Raw genomic sequence first — 16,724 nt, forward strand, 5'->3', positions numbered from 1 at the left:
AAGAACGGTTAACCTTAATAAATCAAAATGCTTCCTTTTATCAAAATTGTTGAACAACTTCAAAAGTCTTCTTCATTAGTATTTAAAGTTTATCTTTTCTATTGTTTATTATTATTGTTTCTTTAATGACTAGCTCCCTTAGAATAATAATTTATATGTCTTAATCATATAATTTCAATTAATATAAGTATGGAAATCGTCTTATGCAGATTTCGAAAGGTGTCTAATACGTTTTTTTTATTTAATTTGAACCCCTTTTAACTATAATATCTTTTATATTAATTTTTTAATATTTAATATTTTAAATTAATAAAATTTTACCTATTAAATTATTATTTTTTAAAAATATGCATGAAGGTTTAATAACTAACTTTATAAGAATTTCCTATATTGGCAATACATTACCACTCAATAATGTCCAATACCAGGAAAAAATAAAAGTAATGTTAAATAGACTGCACAAAGAGTTGAAATTGAGAAAAAAAATACCCCCATGATAATAGATTTTTATATTATATTTAAACTGATTTTCTACTCAATAATATTTTATTATTATTAAATATAAATGTCACGACCCGGATTTTCCACCCTCGGAAGTCGTGATGGCGTCTACTAGTGAAAGCTAGGCATGCCAACCTTTTTGAATTATTTACCTTCTCCCCCTTTTTAATCCTTTAACAATTAAGAGCCAACATTATATAAACATTGGAAATTTAAAAATGGAAGACTGAAACGTAGTATATTAATAAAGATGTCACTACCAATCCATACATAAACTACCCAAGACTGGTGTTACAATTTCATAGACTATCTAGGAGTATTACAAATAAAGGTCTAAAAGAATTATTACAACACTATCTCTGAAATACATGAAAGAAACAGAATAAAAGGATAGAAGGAGACGCCAAGGCCTGCGGATGCCGGCAGGACTACCTCGGATCTCCGGATGGACTGAAGGCAGCAACCCCAAAGCTAAGGTCCAAAAGCTGCTGCATCGGGATCTGCACACAATGCAGAGTGTAGTATCAGCACAACTGACTCATGTGTTGGTAAGTGCCTAGCCTAACCTCGGCGAAGTAGTGACAAGGTTAGGACCAGACTACCAAATAAACCTGTGCAGTTAAATTATATACAGCGATAAATAAAAGCAGGAACGTACAGTTAAGAATAGGAGGGAGAAACATGATGCGGGGAAACATCAATAATAACAGAAGGACAACGGGTAAATATAAGAAACACCATAACTCAATTATCAACAAGAATCAGAAATCAAACAAGTGCACGGCATCACCCTTCGTGCTTTTACTCTCGTCCTCACCATAAATCAAAATAATCGGCACGGAATTGTACATCGTGCGACATGGCATCACCCTTCGTGCTTTTACACTCTTCCTCACAAAATCACACACGACATCACCCTTTGTGCTTTAACACTCTCTCACCAAAATAATACACGGCATCACCCTTCGTGATCAAACACTCTTCCTCACCCAAACAACAATCACAAACAATAAGGGCAAAGAAATAAATAAAATCACAATAAAATCCCGGCAAGGGAATAATAGTGCAACAATCAAATCCCAGCAAGGGAACAATATCAAAAGTATCAACATCCCGGAAAGGGAGATATCATTAAAAGCAACCACATCCCGGCAAGGGCGGCAATATAATAATCCTCTTTTTTCACATTTACTCCACAACTCACTTCACAACTTGAGCCAATGCTCTATAAGGTTCAGTTGTCAATTATACTTCAACAATTTATTTTACAACTTGAGCCAACATTCTTCAATATACAAATACCAAGATTACTTCTACAAGCTTTGCTCAACAATAGAAATCATCACATAAGGAATGAACAATACAAATGGAGTTACATTAACCATAGTATAAGACTCACAGGCATGCTTGACACCAACGTATAGATATTCGTCACCATGCCTATACGTCGTACTCAACAAATAACACATAACAAATAGGACACAACTCTGAATCCCTCAAGCTAAGGTTAGACCAAACACTTACCTCGATGCTACGAACACAATTCAAGTCTCAATTATCGCTTTACCTCTTGAGTTCACCACCAATTCACTCGTATCTAGACACAAGTTACTTAACTATATCAATAAATGCTAAATGAGTCAATTCCAATGCATGAAAATAGATTTTCTAAAGTTTTTCCTAAAAAGTCAAAAATCGACCCCGGGCCCACTTGGTCAAAACCCGAGGTTCGAACCAAAATCCGATTACCCATTCCCCAACGAACCCAAATATATATTTTTATTTTGAAATTGGACCTCAAATCGAGGTCCAAATCCCCAAAATTTGAAAAACCTAGGTTCTACCCAAAACACCCAATTTCCCTCATGAAAACCCTTGATTTTAAGTAGAAATCATGTGAAAAAATGTTAAAGATTGAAGAAATCGAGTTAGAAATGACTTACAATCGATTTGGAGAAGAACTTTTCTTTGGAAAATCGTCCAAGAGAGTTTATGTTTTGAAAGGGTTTGAAAAATGAAAGATTTTCGGCTAAGTCATGAATTTGCAGGTCACAGATGTCGCAATTGCGACCGGTGTTCGAAATTGCGAACCCTTCAGAACCTGCTAATCTCGCATTTGCGATCAATTGTGAACTCGCATTTGCGATGGGAGAGTCGCATTTGCGACAATGGGGATTTCTGATTCTCTTCGCATTTGCGAAGAAATGATTGCATTTGCGATCAGGCCTCCCAAACCTTATCTCGAATTTGCGATGGTTTATTCGCATATGTGATCTCGCATTTGCGAGCCAGCCTGCAGACCTGCAACATACCAGCAATTCCTAAGTGCAAATTTTTCTCCATGGCCTATCCAACACTCATCCGAGCCCTCGAGGCTCCAAACCAAACATGCACACTAACCTAAAAACATAATAAGGACTTGCTCGTTCAATCAAATCACCAAAATAACATCAACAACTATGAATTTAGTATCAAAATCAAAGAAAATCTCAAGAACTTTCAAAGTTTCAAATTTTACAACTAAAGCTCCGAATCGCGTCATATGATCTCCGTTTTACCAAATTTTACAGGCTCGACTTAAATCACATATAAGACTTGTACCTGGCTCTGAAACCAAAATACGGGCCCGATATCATCAAATTCCAAACACATTTCATTTCTAAAAACTTATATATATTTCAGAAAATAATTTTCTTTAAAAATTCATTTCTCGGCCTTGGGACCTCGGAATTCGATTCCGGCCATACGCTCAAGTCCCATATTTTCCTACGGACCTTCCGGGACTGTCAAAGCACGGGTATAGGTCTGCTTACCCAAAAATCGAAGCCAACTTAAATTCATTTTAAAGGCGAAATTTATCATTTTTTCATAGATTTTCACATAATGGCTTTCCGGATACGCGCCCAGACTGCGCACGCAAATCGAGGTGAGATAGAAAGAAGTTTTTAAGGCCTCGGAACATAAAATTTATTTCTAACAAGTGATGACCCTTTAAAACAACCGTTCGTCCTCAGACGGACATAAGAAGGAAGTACCTGAGTCGGAGAAAAGATGGGGATAATGGTTCCGCATATTGGACTCTGACTCCCAGGTCGATGCCTCAACAAGTTGACCTCTCCACTGAACACGAACAGAAGGGAAACTCTCGATCTCAACTGACGAACCTGCCAGTCTAGAATAGCTACCGGCTCCTCCTCATAGGACAAGTCCTTGTCCAACGGGACAGTGATGAAATCTAGCACGTGGGATGAATTGTTGTGATACTTCCAAAGCATGGACACATGAAACACTGGATGCACATCTGATAAACTCGGCGGCAATACAAGTTTGTAATCCACCTCTCCCACTCGATCAAGAATCTCAAACGGGACAATGAACCTAGGGCTAAGCTTGCCCCTCTTCCCAATTCTCTTCATGCCCTTCATAGGCGACACCCGAAGCAACACTCGCTCACCGATAATGAATGCCAAATCACGAACCTTACGGTCGTCATAACTCGTTTGCCTGGACTGAGCTGTATAAAGCCTATCCTGAATGATCATGACCTTGTCCAAGGCATCCTGTACTAGATCCGTACCCAACAACCGAGCCTCTCCCGGCTCAAACCATCCAACCGGCGACCGACACCGCCTACCATATAAAGCCTCATAAGGAGCCATCTGAATGCTCGACTGGTAGCTGTTGTTGTAGGCAAACTCTGCTAAAGGCAAAAACTGATCCCACGAGCCTCCAAAGTCAATGACACAAGCTCGGAGCATATCTTCCAAAATCTGAATAGTCCGCTCGGACTGTCCGTCCGTCTGAGGATGAAATGTTGTGCTCAACTCAACCCATGTGCCCAACTCCCACTGAACTGCTCTCCAGAAATGCGAGGTAAACTACGTACCTCGGTTTGAAATGATAGACACTGGCACACCATGAAGATGAACAATCTCCCGGATATAGATCTCAGCTAACCTCTCGGAAGAATAGGAGACATGGTCAGCCTATCAACAATAACCCACACTGCATCGAACTTCCTCTAAGTCCGTGGGAGTCCAACAACGAAGTCCATAGTGATACACTCCCACTTCTACTCAGGAATCTCAATCTTCTGGAAAAAACCACCAGGTCTCTAATGCTCGTACTTAACCTGCTGACAATTCAAACACCGAGCCACATATGGAACGATATCCTTCTTCATTCTCCTCCACTAATAATGTTGCTGCAAATCCTGATACATCTTAGTTGCGCCCGGATGAATAGAGTACCGGGAACTATGGGCCTCCTCCAAAATCAACTCTCGGAGCCCATCCACATTAGGCACACAAACTCGACCCTGCAGCCTCAAAACTCCATCATCTCCTAATGTAACTTGCTTGGCATCTCCATGCTGAACTGTGTCTCTAAGGACATACAAATGAGGGTCATCATACTACCGATCTCGGATATGCTTCAATAAAGAAGAACGAGCGACTGTGCAAGCTAACACACGGCTGGGCTCAGAAACATCCAACCTCACGAACTGATTGGCCAAAGCCTGAACATCCAAAGCAAGTGGTCTCTCACCGACCGGAATATATGCAAGACTGCTCATACTGGCTGACGTCCTACTCAAAGCATCTGCCACATTGAAAATGTTATTTGGTTTTACACATTGAAAGGCCAGCTTCTTAGTAGGATACCATGAATTTTTTTTTCTACAAATAAGATATGTTATATAGATGAGCAGCAACATACTTTTAGGGTGGACGGAATTTTTTAAATATATTTCTGAACACTTATCAAATCATATGTTACAAGAACTTCGAACTGTAAAAAAATTGCATGATTAATCTTTTCATTAATGAATCCTTGAATGTTATGACCGAAAGATGAATGGGTATGTATTAATTTTCATTTCAAATATTAAAAATTATTTTTTTTTTGTTTTTGTGTCACTGTTGTTGCTATTTTTACTAAATTTTATTTTATTAATGAAATGTTTTGCGTTGTTATTCACTTTGATTTAACTTCCTACTTTCAATTGAAAACGCCGAAATTGAGAGAATATTAACCAAATTTTTACCTTCATTTTCTTCTGCTTAATACAAAAACAAGGGAAATGAAACACACTCTACCATTTTTAGTTTTTTTTCGGACAAATAGGACCGCAACATAATTAGTCCATTGATTTTGCGAAGTAATTTTCCTTTATATGTATTGTTACTTCTAAAACCTGATTTTAAATATAATACAAATCTCTTCTACAGATAAAGTTGAGCCTTCCAAAAGCATAAACTATTCGGTCGAAAAGTGAAGAAAGACTTCATCATTTATCTAATATAATAAATGGTGAGTGATACTATCATCCACTTACTATATATATAATTATGTTATTAAAATTTACTTTACCATAGTTTGTTGTTTATTAGTTTGGTTAAGTTAATTAACAGTATCATCTATTTAATATATTTATAGTGGTGTTGTTACAACTTAATTTACCATAATTTATTCTTATTGTAATGTTTGGATAAGTTGATTAATAGACATCCAACTAATGATGCATATAAAACTCATCATGCAGACATGCAAATAAATTATCTTCTCCCTGATTTAAACACAACTCCTATATTGCAAGGTTAGTTCCTCAATGGTGTTCTTATTTTAGACCTTCATTATATACATTTTTTGTTCACTTATTTTGTTCTATCTGTATTACTTTTAAAATTATATATTCTCATCATAGGTGTGTACGATGACAATATATTGCCCGATTTAAATTACACTCCAACCAAAGAAGATTTTAAAAGTTTGATTGTCATATTAACCTTTCAATTAGTACTAACAATCCTACTACTTTGTAGATATGCAAATGCATAATTCTCTGCCATAATTAAATGAAACTCCAATAATAGAAGGTAAGCATTTGAAATTCTCATTGTTATTAGTTAAAAATAAAATACAATGTTAACATTAATGAAAATTAATTACTGTAACTCTCTTACTAGAAATCGAGGCTGATATAAACAACACTGTTATACAAAGTATGTTTCTATGAGATATTGATTTACCTTTATATAATGACATTATACTACATGTGGCTATATGAATCTAAAGTTACTTTAAGTAAAGTGTGCAATGAGGGGAAAACTTCTCTACGAGAGCCTATGGATGATTGGCGGAGCAGAAGTAGCAGTAATAATAGTCTTAGATCAATATACACTCACAATTTTATACATAACATGGCAGTTGCAAAATAATATAGGATATGAAGATGATGAAGAATATCCAGGTATGACAACCATACCTTCGCACTTTTCTGTTATTATTAAAGAACAATCTATATTGACAAATATAGATATATATATATCTACGTATCATCCCTATTAATTGATTTAACTACTACTTTTCTTAGAGGTGGATGTTGAATATGGCGAAATTTACACTGAAGGTACTTATGAGAAACTCTTTATTCACACAACGCAGTTCGATAAAACAAATCAATAATCTTTTGTCATTGACTTTATATACTATTGCAAGTACAGATTAATGGGACATAGGAGATGCTACATATGAATACGAAAAGTGCGAGGCGCTTTTTTGCTATGAAGAAAGAATCCGCAAGCATTACAACTCAAAAAAACCTATTTTCACAATGTATTGTGATCGCGGAAAAATAAAGCTTCCAGATCTTAAGAAGCCTCCTGAAGTTTTGGAACAACTCTTATTTGGATCAGGTTAGAGGAATTATAACTTTTAATATCAACATGTTCAAATCTACTTATATTCACATTTAGCATTTTGCAATGGTTTTAATATAGGTCCTAAAAGTAGCCATTTTCGAGAAAATATTAGGAGTTATAACTATATCTTCTCATTTACGTCAATGGGGGGTAAGGTTGATATCTCTATCAACCAGAAAAAAGGGCCAAGAATGTTCAGATTATGTGGTCAAAACTATCATCAAATTGGGAGTTTACTACCTCCTGAAGGATCTACTCCAAAATTTGCACAGTTATATATATATGATACAGAGAATGAAGTTACAAATAGAATCAACACTATTAGGTTAGCCTTATACCTTTATTATATAATAATATGAAAATAACAATTAATTTAAAAACCTTTATTGATTTCATATATTTTTTCAGTCGTGGCCAAGATATTAATAAGCTTCATGCTGAAATTGTTTCTGATCTGAAACAAATGGTTGATGACAATAATGTTTTGGCAAAGACATTTAGGATGGTCAGAGATCGATTCCAAGAGAATATAGACTCCAATGTTAAATCAGATTAATAGGGAAGAGAAATACTGATGGTAGAATATAAAACTTACCAACAATACCAGAAGTAGCTGCTTTAGTGGTTGGTGATTTTGAAGTTTCTGGAAGTGATCGCGATATCATTATAGAAACACAATCTGGACAGCTACAAAGGATAAATGAACTAAATGTTGCATATTTAGGTCTACAATATCCTTTGCTTTTTCCTTATGGTGAAGATGGGTACAGAGAGGACATTCCTTTAAGTCAAGGTGATCAATCATCGAGTGGAAGGCAATGTGTAAGCATGCGAGAATTTTTCGCTTATAGAATTTAGGAAAGAAAAGATGAAGTTCCCACCATTGTGTCTTCAGGAAGATTATTTCGGCAATTTTTAGTTGATGGTTATACAGTAATAGAATCTTTTCGGTTGAAATTTATAAGGAGTCATCAAAAGAAATTAAGAGTTTATTCTTATAAAGTCCTAGAAGATGCTATATTGCATGTTGACATCGATCCTTCATACCAAGGTAAAAGGATAATTCTACCTTCAAGCTTTACAGGGGGTGCACGATATATGGTTCAGAATTATCGAGATGCTATGACAATATACAAATGGGCTGGGTACCCTGATCTTTTTATCACATTTACTTGCAATTCTAAGTGGCCAGAGATTACTAGATTTGTGGAGAGCATGGGCTTGAATCCTGAAGATCGTCCAGACGTTTTAAGTAGGGTGTTCAAAATTAAATTAGACCACTTAATAAAGGATTTGAGAGATAATCAAGTTTTTGGACAAGTAAAGCAGGTATACACCATTTAGAATTTAATTGAAATAAAGATGGTGATTTTATGTGAGTTTTTCCTATGATTTAGACAATTGTTTTTTCTAATAAACTTGCATAATTTCCAATGCAGTGATTTACACCATCGAGTTCCAAAAACGAGGGCTGCCTCATGCTCATATCTTACTTTTTCTTCATGAGCATAATAAATTTCCATCTGCGTCAGATATTGATCGATTAATTTCGGCAGAAATACCAGATGAGGTGGGTGATTCTAATTATTATAATGCCGTAAAATATTTAATGATGCACTGCCCATGTGGTTCTACTAGGAAATCTTCTCCTTGCATGCAGAATGGTAGATGTACAAAACACTTTCCTAAAAAGTTTGTTGATGCAACAACGGTTGATGAAGAACGGTATCCTGTTTACAGAAGAAGGGATAATGGTAGAACAATTATGAAAAATGGTATTCATTTGGATAACAGGTATGTGGTGCCACGCAATCGCTTCTTATTATTAAAATATGGCGCTCATATCAATGTGGAGTGGTGCAATCAAACCAGATCCATTAAATACTTATTTAAGTACGTCAATAAATGTCATGATCGTACAACTGCTGCTTTTTCTTAAAGTACTCATGATAATGGTTCATCAAGCATTGATGAAATCAACATGTATTACGATTGTCGCTGCATATCCCCATGTGAAGCTGCTTTGGAGAATATTTAAATTCCCAATTCATCATAGAGAACCGTCAGTGGAAAGACTATCATCCCATCTTCCAAATGAACAAAGTGTCATTTTCTCTTATGATGATCCAATTGATAATGTTGCCAATAGACCAACTGTAAAGGAATCTATGTTTTTAGGATGGTTTAAGGCAAACAAAATTTATTCGGAAGCAAGATATTTGACTTACGCAGAATTTTCTCTTAACTTTTGGTGGAACCAAAAATTAAAAAATGGGAAAAGAGGATAAAATCTGCATTTTCTATTGGGAGGATTTTCTTTGTTACTCCAGGAAGTGGAGAGATATATTATCTCAGATTGTTGTTGAATGCAATCAAAGGTCCAACTTCGTATGAAGAACTTAGAAGAATTAACAATCAGAACTATCTTACCTTTAGAGATGCATGTTATGCACTTGGGTTGTTGGATGACGACAAAGAGTATGTCGATGTTATAAAGGAAGCAGGTACTTGGGGAATGCCATCTTATCTAAGACAGTTATTTGTCATGTTGTTGTTATCAAATTCATTGTCACGGCCAGAAATTGTGTGGCAATTATCGTGGCAGTTATTGTCAGAAGATATTCTCCGTGAAGAAAGAACATTATTGAGTAACCCAGGTATTAAAAGATAAAATTTTCATATTAAAATAATTTTTTACTGCTATATGGATTAAATGAGGAATAAATGTTAATACATGATAACTTCTGTAATATTCTACTTTCTTGAATTTGGTAGTCAGATAGATGAAGACAACTCTCTACTTTTAACTATTGATAAAGTCAATTTGATCAATTTATAATATCACTCTTTTCTCGCTACATTTTGTTCGTATATGTTCTAAATGACATCACAAATTGCAACTTTTTTTGACTTATTTTAATACATGTAGTTAAAAGAACAAAAAATAGTACTCCAGATCCATGCTTAGATATGTTATTCTATAACATATAAAAACCAATGATCTGTATACTCATACAAACAAACTATATATACATGAAACTACATGGTTGAATTTAAAGTATGAGTATATATTTTATTTTGAACTATAACATTTTTATGTCATGCAGAGGCTGAACTAACCGATGATGAATTGAAAAATCGTTGCTTGAAAAAGCTGGACAGGATTTTAAAAGGTTGTAGAAAAAGCTTTAACGATTTTCCGACAATGCCAAGACCATATTACAATGAGGAAGAATTTGATGGTGCCAACAGACTAATTAATGAGGAATTGCGCTTTAATAGGCATTCTCTGACACATGAACATCAACAATTATTAATGAAATTAACATTCGAGTAGAAGTCTGTTTATGATAAAATCATATCTGCAGTGAATGAAGATAAAGGAGGGTTATTCTTTTTATATGGTCATGGAGGAACTGGCAAAACTTTTATCTGGAAAACATTGTCTTCTGGCATACGATCTAAAGGCGATATAGTGATAAATGTTGCTTCAAGTGGTATTGCTTCTTTTTTGTTACCAGGAGGTTGAACTGCCCATTCGAGATTCGCGATCCCTCTAAATCCAACTGAAGATTCAGCATGCAATATAAAACAAGGTGCTCCTTTGGCAAAGTTGATTGTGAAGGCAAAATTGATCATTTGGGATGAGGCACCAATGATGCATAAATACTGTTTTGAAGCTCTTGATCGAACTCTTAGAGATATTCTAAGATTTAAAGATCCGTCAAATTTAGATCGGCCATTTGGAGGTAAAATAATTGTTCTTGGAGGTGACTTTAGACAAATCTTGCCTGTAATTACAAAAGGTGCTAGGCAAGAGATTGTTAAAGCAACTCTAAATTCTTCATATTTGTGCCCCACTGTCAGGTTTTAAAGCTAACAACAAATATGAGATTGCAAGGAAATATATCTGGTGCTGATTTGGATGATTTAAAAGAGTTTTCTGATTGGATTTTGGCAATAGGTGATGGAAATATTGGATGTTCCATTGATGGCATTAAGAAAGTAGAAATACATGATGATCTTCTCATACATAATTGTGATGATCCAATATCTGGAATTGTAGAAAGTACATATTCTGATTTCTTGAGACATTTCACGGATATAAAATACCTTCAAGAAAGAGCAATTCTTGCGCCAACTCTTCAGATGGTAGAATCGGTGAATGAATACATGGTTTCTCTCAACAACAGTCAGGATAAGTCATATTTAAGTTCAGATACAATTTGCAAGTCTGATCATGCATTTACATCTTTGGAACATGTACATACACCTGAATTCCTAAATAGTATTAAATGTTCAGGTATTCCAAATCACTCTATCACTTTGAAGGTAGGTGTTCCTGTGATGTTGTTAAGAAATATAGATCAATCGTCAGGATTGTGCAATGGTACAAGATTGATCATCACAAGACTTGGAAATCGGGTAATTGAAGCCAAAGTATTATCAGGAAACATGGCTGGAGATAAAGTTTTTATACCAAGAATGACACTTACTCCATCTGATGCAAGAATTCCTTTTAAGTTCCAAAGAAGGCAATTTCCAGTCATTATATCTTTTGCCATGACCATCAATAAAAGCGAAGGTCAGTCATTATGTAATGTGGGATTATTTTTGAAGAAGCCTGTGTTTACTCATGGACAACTATATATTGCACTTTCAAGAGTAACAAGTAGAAAAGGGTTAAAGATCTTATGTTATGATGAAGATGGGAAAATAACAAATGAAGCTACAATGTAGTGTATAAAGAAGTTTTCCGAAATTTAGAAGATAGAAGTTTTTAATGAGTAAGTATCAAATGAGCAGCACCAACAACAAATTCAGTGTACATACTCAGTATATAGTTGGTCATACTACAAACAAAATAAAATTAGATGAGGTAAACATTCTTCTAAATTTAATTTACTTTGATATGTTATTATAGCTTAATTATTTTTTAGTCACAGGGAAATACTTTTATTTGTTAAATTATATATCTATATTTGCAGTCAATCACTTCAGTTAAATTGTCAAGTTGCAAGAATATGGATTACCAACCATCATTTCACATTCATTGATTGCTACTAGGTATGCAATATTAGTTAGGAAGAATTTAATTCGCAAATATATAATAACAGTGGTAGTTCGATCTGTGAATGCTCATTATGAATAGGAAGAAGAATATCTTCAAGTTGGCATAACGTTAATACATAGCTCTTGAGAAAATTGAGAATGTTTATGCCAAATGCAAATTTGTTGCGCAGTGCTTTGTCTATGGTACGTAGATAAAGAACTTTTCTCTTACGGATTCACTAAATGGTGTCTCCTTTGCTCACTGCTAAAACATTGCAGGTGATAGCTTTACTTCCTCTTTAATAGCAATAGTTTGTGTAGAGCCAGATGTCTTTAAGGAATGGGCATTATCTGAGGGAATCAAGGTAGCTTTTAATCTTCAACATTTAGCCAATGCATTTATATTTTGTCAAATGTTTAACTTAAAGCAACGTGTGTGGAGGTCAACATTTAGATTTCATGTTTCATTGCATTAACCATCATATTTTGCGTGTCTTATCATTAACACTGGAGAATTTTCAAACTTCTTGGTTGTGGATGAAGGTTTCGACAAATTGTGTGCATGTCAACATTCTACAACATAAGTGCCTTTCTCTATATATAAAATCTGTTTGCACATGGTCTTCTTTTCAATTTTTTCTATATCAACATTCCTGCAATTTTATGTGCTAATATCTTTGGTATTCCTAAGACCCTCAAGTGAAATGTGAAGTGGGAACCCTGTTTCCACATTTGCATATATTTGTTTCTATGTTGAGAACTCTTATTAGTTCTTCAAAAACGTTACATTAACATTATCACTCTCCGATGTTATGTCTATGATTCTTATGGGTATATATTCTAAGTTATTTCGTAAAATCTATGTTTCACGGAATCGGACGCGATAATTCTTTCATTTCACTTATTATTTCTTGACAATGGCAGGGTTTTGATGTGGAACTCATTGATGTCAATAGGACATGTAAGGTCACTAAGGTAATGCGGCTATCCCAATGGATTTCTCTTTCTTTTTTAATGGAGCTTGAATAAATAATTTCACAAATTATGGCTGAAATGTGATACAGGGAGGACAAGTTGTCAAGTATACTGCTTTGTTGGCTTGTGGGAACTATCACGGAGTTGTTGGTTTCACAAAAGCAAAAGGTCCAGCTATTCCCATTGCCCTGCAAAAGGTACAGGAGTCTGTTTATTATTTCACCATTCCATTTAAAGGCGTGTTTTCATTTTGATCAATGCCTTGGACTGGATGATTGGTCTTTCAGCAACTCTGCTAAAACAAGACTTTTGTTTTTAAAATGAATTGTGCAGACATATGAGAAATGCTTTCAGAACCTACATTATGTCGAGCGGCATCAGGAGCATACAATTTTGCTCAAACAACCTACAAAAAGACCAAGGTTGGAGTGTGAATTTTAGTCATTCTTTTGTTAAGCTTTTGTTTTCTCATACGCATAGCAAATGCATCGTGACTTTCTCTTTATGCCTACTTAAAAAAAGAGGAGTCTTAGTTTTCTGTTCATAAAGGGTAAAGTTTCTCTATTTTTCATTGTTTGACTCTTTGGTCTTGAACCTTTGCTTACTTGCACCTCAATGCATGTATATATGTGGCCCGCTCCTACTAAATAGGGATGGAAGCAGGTAGAACCGTCCAAACAATTTTGCATTTAGCCGGGTTCAGGAATGTAAAATCAAAGGTATTGTATTATAATTCTTATCAACCAGGTCACATAATGTTGAAATTTGGTGTTTGTTCTGTGCCCATCATTGTAACATCATACTCCGGCAGGTTGTTGGTTCAAGGAATTCACATAATACAGTTAAAGCTCTTTTCAAAGCTCTAAATGCGGTAAATCAAATGTTCTGCTGGCCAGGAGCGGTTCTGGACAATTACAACAGGTAAATATGTAGGCTTTTGTAGTTAATGGTTTGCCTAAAATATAGACCATGTGAGTCCTTTATACGATGTATTTAAGTTGAGCATGCATCCTTCATGAATACTCAGCTTTCTCTTTTGTAGTGTAGGTTTCTACAGTTAATTGAGAACCTTTGAATGACCGGCATTAACGATATGTAAAATAGAGCGAACACTTATCGTGAAGTCAACTGAAATATGCGATATTGAGCTGCAATTATGGACGATGTGTATATGAATTGGAAGTAAATTTCAGAAAATCTACTTTAGCTTTTGGCTTATCGCAGTTACCCAACCTTCTCTGTTAATCATGTTTCTGTGCATAAATATTGGTGGTCCCTTGCATAAAAGTTCATATATTTGTTTTCTGATTTAATTCTTTTGAATGCGATCGCTAAATTTAGTCTACAATAAATACATGTTTTTACTATATCATTTTTCTCCTTTGAAACAATCCGCGCTTCGCGCGGGTACGTATACTAATACCATTTAAGAACGGTTAACCTTTATAAATAAAAATGCTTCCTTTTATCAAAATTGTTGAAGAACTTCAAAAATCTTCTTTATTAGTATCTAAAGTTTATCTTTTCTATTGTTTATTATTATTGTTTCTTTAATGCCTAGCTCACTTAAAATAATAACTTATATGTCTTAGTCATATAATTCCAATTAATATAAGTATGGAAATCGCCTTATGCAGATTTTGAAAGGTATCTAATACGTTCCTTTTTTATTTAATTTGAACCCCTTTTAGCTATAATATCTTTTATATTAACTTTTTAATATTTAATATTTTAAATTAATAAAATTTTACCTATTAAATTATTATTTTTTTAAAATATGCATGAAGGTTTAATAACTAATTTTATAAGAATTCCCTATATTGGCAATACATTACCACTCAATAATGTCAATACCAGAAAAAAATAAAAGTAATGTTAAATAGATTGCATAAAGATTTGAAATTGAGAAACAAAATATCCCCATGATAATAGATTTTTATATTATATTTGAACTGATTTTCTACTCAAATAATATTTTACTATTATTAAATATAAATGTCACGACCCGGATTTTCCACCCTCGGGAGTCGTGATGGCGCCTACTAGTGAAAGCCAGGCATGCCAACCTTTTTGAATTATTTACCTTTTTCACCCTTTTTAATCTTTCAACAATTAAGAGCCAACATTATATAACAGTGGAAATTTAAAAGCGAATGACTGAAACGTAGTATATTAATAAAGATGCCACTACCAATCCATACATAAACTACCCAAGACTGGTGTTACAATTTCATAGACTATCTAGGAGTACTACAAATAAAGGTCTTAAAGAATTATTACAATACTGTCTCTGAAATACATGAAATAAATAGAATAAAAGGATAGAAGGAGACGCCAAGGCCTGTGGACGCCGGCAGGACTACCTCGGATTTCCAGATGGACAAAAAGCAACAACCCTGTCACGACCCAGATTTCTCACCCTCGGGAGTCGTGATGGCCTACTAATGAGAGCTAGGCAAGCCAATCCTTAACTGCTTACATCGTTAATGATTACTTCTTTTAACAATTATCAGCGATAGCATGAAAGTAATGGAATTAAATAAATAAGCGGAAGACATAAATTTAATGAAACTGAACAATAGTGCGAGAATCAACATATGCCTCTACCTAAGAACTGGTGTCACATTACTCACGAACTTCTAAGAGTGCTAAATACAACCGTTTGAAAGAAAATATAAATTGTTTGTCTCGAATATATGAGATAACAGACGTAAATAAAAGATAGAGGAGACGCCGGGCCTGCGAACGCTTACAAGGCTACCTCAGTGTCTCATTGGACTGAAGGCTGGCTCCCGCGCTACTGCTGCTGTCCAAAACCTGGATTTGTGCAAAAGGGCATAGAGCGTAGTATCAGCACAACCGGCCCCATGTGCTGGTAAGTGTCTGGACTAACCCCGACGAGGTAGTTACGAGGCTAGGACCAGACTCCAGATAAACCTGTACAATTATATAATATATGGCAGAAAAGTAAACAAATAATAAGCAGTTAAAGGTGGGGAAGGGGAACATGCTTCGAGGATAGCAGTTAAAAGAAATAACGGGGAATAATAAGGAAGCTAGCACTATAACTTCTATCACAAATGAATAAAATATAGGCAACTTTCACTTTCAGTTTCCTCTTGTTGCAGGCGTGCAACCCGATCCGATTTCTCATATCTCGTGGGTAGGTGTACCACTCGCTCCCATTTCATTCTATCTCGTGGTAGGCATACCATCCGCTCCCATTTCATTATATCTCGTGGTAGGCGTACCACCCGCTCCCATTTCATAATATTTTGTGGTAGGCTTATCACCCGCTCCCATTTCATCAATCTTGTGGTAGGCGTACCACCCGCTCCCATTTCATAATATCTTGTGGTAGGCGTACCACCTGCTCCCATTTTATCAATCTTGTGGTAGGCGTACCACCCGCTACTATTTCATAATATCTTGTGGTAGGCGTACCACCCGCTCCCATTTCATAATATCTTGTGGTAGGCGTACCACCCGCTC

The 16,724-nt window shown here is 35.2% G+C and overlaps 1 long non-coding RNA gene and 1 pseudogene across 2 annotated transcripts; both read left to right on the forward strand.

Annotated features, from left to right (window-relative positions):
- Window positions 1-6,600: 6,600 nt before the first annotated feature.
- Window positions 6,601-13,486, forward strand: LOC107800525 (uncharacterized; annotated as a pseudogene).
- A 19-nt stretch (window positions 13,487-13,505) lies between these two features.
- On the forward strand, window positions 13,506-14,548 carry LOC142179477 (uncharacterized). 2 transcript variants are annotated; one of them, XR_012707730.1, is made up of 4 exons: window positions 13,506-13,654; window positions 13,884-13,951; window positions 14,044-14,153; window positions 14,280-14,548. It is a non-coding gene; the product is annotated as an uncharacterized LOC142179477 (long non-coding RNA). The 2 variants fall into 2 exon arrangements; XR_012707718.1 differs by having other exon boundaries at window positions 14,044-14,548.
- The last annotated feature ends 2,176 nt before the right edge of the window (window positions 14,549-16,724 follow it).

The sequence above is a fragment of the Nicotiana tabacum genome, chromosome 1, assembly GCF_000715075.1.
Source record: "Nicotiana tabacum cultivar K326 chromosome 1, ASM71507v2, whole genome shotgun sequence".
Taxonomy (NCBI): domain Eukaryota; kingdom Viridiplantae; phylum Streptophyta; class Magnoliopsida; order Solanales; family Solanaceae; genus Nicotiana; species Nicotiana tabacum.